A 3427-nucleotide genomic window follows, 5' to 3' on the forward strand; every position below is an offset into this window, starting at 1 on the left:
AGACGCTACAATGTACAGATCCTTTGGAGTCAAGCAGGGAAATGAGAGCAAAATGTAAGAAAGACAAGATCAAGGCGATAACCCGAGACTTTTTGAAAGGAAGCGACGGAAAAGTTCACAGTAGGAGTGTCGTTTTGAAACAACAAAATAATACAAGTAGCTGCTTTTTTCTTAACTCAGAACTGACACAAATACAGTGTCATCTTGACATTTACATTTATATCAGCCACATCTAGACTTAAAATAAGGCTGTTAACTGTGGGTTTAAGTTATTAGATGTTATATATGCATGTCTGTTTTCTTCCTTAAGGTTTGCAGCTGTTGGAAATGGAGGAGATTTTGGATATTCGGTTTTGCCTTTCACACCGTGCTTCTCCGAGATGACCAAAGGATCCATCGGTGAATGTGATTCTGACATAAAGATCAACTCTTCTTCTGAGATGTGGCCGCTGTCTCAAGAGGCTGAACAATCTTCGTCATCATTGCCAAGATCAGAAAGCTTTTCTCCACTTCAGACGAGGCTTCAGAGATCACAGCACCTGTAGACTGCCTCATAATCCTTTCTGTCAAATTCACGAACAGGAGGCCAGAAAGTGGAACTCAGTGACTCTCCAAAACCAAGATCTTCTGCAGCACAACAGGAGAAATCCTCAGAGCTTCTGCCAACATCATCCCCTTCACTCCCAAAAATCAAATTAAATCAAACTCTCCCAGGCTTTGAGGACCATATTTCCACTGTCAGCCTCTCTCCTGGTGAAATACCATCTGTTAGGCCTTCTCAATGTCATTTTCCTGCTTTTCTCATCTCTAAACAAAGTCCAAAACCTCCAGATTCTCTGTCCCCAAGGTCTTGATCAGTTTCTTCTCTAGTAAACCCAGTCCAATCCAGACCTGCTCATTCAACACCTGTTTCTGAACTGTCTCCAGAACGTGCCATCACTTCCCCAAGTGCTGCAGTTCCTTCATTAAAGCTGTCACTTAGAGAATCATCACAGTCTGGATTAGTCTCATATAGAAGTATATCTACTATGCCTGTCTATGACTCCTTCAGTTCTTCTATGCTGAGGGATGAATCTTCTCACCCGGCCTCCGAATGGTTTAAGGGCTCACGGAGGTCACCCAAAACCAAAGTGTGCTCCTTACAGCTAAACATGTCAGGTTAGTATGATTTCTGTTGGTAAATTTGAATTGAAGCTGTCTGAACATTAAAAATGTTAGTTAGTTGCAGGGGCGTGTCTAGAGCATTTTAAATGGGGTGGCCAGTCTGGGGCACTGGCTGAAAAGAGGGTGGCCGGGGGGGTGGGGTTATGGTTTGCGGCACGATGTATGTTAAAATACATCGTGTATACACTCACTAAACAAAGAGTGGCAGCTTTTTTAGTGGTAATGAACACTCTTTGCAAGCTTTCTAGTCTATGATCCATTTAAAATGTAGAACTTTGTTTTTCAGCCACACACGTTGCAAAGTTTCGGGAATGACATCTGCATATTTATGTGGGATTCACTCTCAAAGTAGCAGTGATTGACACAATGATGACCAAAGCAATAGACGGGAGAAAATATGTGAAAATGGGCATTAAGACTATAACTTTAATTAACTATATTTAATTTATAGATCTCATACAGATGTAAATTCTGTCAATGCTTTTCTGTCAATGCTCCAGTAAAAAATACCACAAACCATACCATAAATAAATCCATGTAAGATTTTATATGGTCACATTATGTAATTATATATATAAATGTTTAATGTTTTTAAACATTTATATATTACATCATTTTAATACCTAAATGTTTCAAAAGACTATATAGGGTACATGTGATATTTAAATCAGAAATCAAAGGATTGCTTTGTTGCGTTTATATGTATATTAAAAAAAAGTTATGTCGATTTCCTGAACCTGTTCTGCACATTGTAAAGACGTCCAAGAAAATCCTTAGCCCGACGGTCAAATTTTGAACCTCATATCGACGTCCAAGGGACGTTTTGACGTCCAGATATGAACCGGATTTGCACGTCGAGTAGACGTCCAGATATGGTCCAGACCGACCGACGCAATTTAGACTTGATCTGCACGTCGTATAGACGTCTCATGTTTGTTGGGTAGAGCAAATAAAATAAATAATTAAAGCTGCAAGCAGCGATGAACGGGCCCTTCGCACCCAGGCTCACCACCACCGGATGGCTTTTGTAAAACAGCGAACGGCGAGAAATATGCGTTTAATGTGGTAAATATAAAAGGAATATGTCAAAGTCATTTATATGTGCCAATCTTCCTGCTGCCAGCTTGATGGCGCTATAACTATAACTGGATTTTGGCATGTACATTTCTTCAGTCCTTTCCAAATATTTGAAGTTTGGTGCAGATTGGACATTGCATGTTTAAGTTAGTGTAAAACAAGCCATTTCCTGTTGCCAGCAGGTAGCGCTATGATTATAGTGGAATATTGACCTTCAGATGTGTTCAGGCCAAGACTCTTTTCGAACATGTGAAGTTTGGGGAAGATCGGACATCTTATGCCTGAGTTACAATAACTTCTATTCCCATGGCGAGACATCAAACTTTGTCATGGCGCCATGGCCAGACCCTTTAATGAAACCTCAAGATGTTCACAATTTAACATCGCAAAGGCCTTTAGATTAGATTGACCAAAAAAAATTATAAAATGTCATACAATTTCTAGGAGTAGTTTGTTACGGCGTAAATCATGTCACTTCCTGTTGCCAGCAGGTGGCGCTATAGCGATATCTGAATATTGGCATGTAGATATATTCAGGTCAGGAGTCTTCTCAAACATGTGAAGTTTAGGGCAGATTGGACATTGTATGTCTGAGTTATAGCAACTTCCTTTCTCATGGCGAAACATCGAAATTTGTAAGGCCGCCACAGACAAACCCCTTCAACGAAACCTCAAGATCTTCGCAATTTAACATCGCAAAGGCCTTTAGAATACACTGACAAAGTTTGGTGTTGATCTGAATAAATCTCTAGGAGGAGTTCGTTAAAGTACAACCCCTGAAAATGGCAAAAACGACACAAATTTTGCAGAGAAAATTCAAAATAACTGACTTCCTGTTGGGATTCGAATTTCGTACCAAGAGACTTTTTTGTAGGTATTGGTGTGTTACATGTGTGTACCGATTTTTGTACATGTACGTGAAACGTAGCTCGAGGCGCACTCCGTTGAAAATGTATAGGTGGCGCTATCGAGGCATTTTGCCACACCCAAAGGAATATTGGCCTTCAGATGTGTTCAGGCCAGGACTCTTATCAAACATGTGAAGTTTGGGCAAGATCGGCACATTTTATGCCTGAGTTACAATAACTTTTATTTCCCATGGTGAGTCATCGAACTTTGTGACGGCGCCATGGACACACCCTTTAACGAAAACTCAAGATCTTCACAATTTAACATCGCACAGGCC

The sequence above is a fragment of the Cyprinus carpio genome, chromosome B18 (assembly GCF_018340385.1).
Source record: "Cyprinus carpio isolate SPL01 chromosome B18, ASM1834038v1, whole genome shotgun sequence".
Classification (NCBI taxonomy): domain Eukaryota; kingdom Metazoa; phylum Chordata; class Actinopteri; order Cypriniformes; family Cyprinidae; genus Cyprinus; species Cyprinus carpio.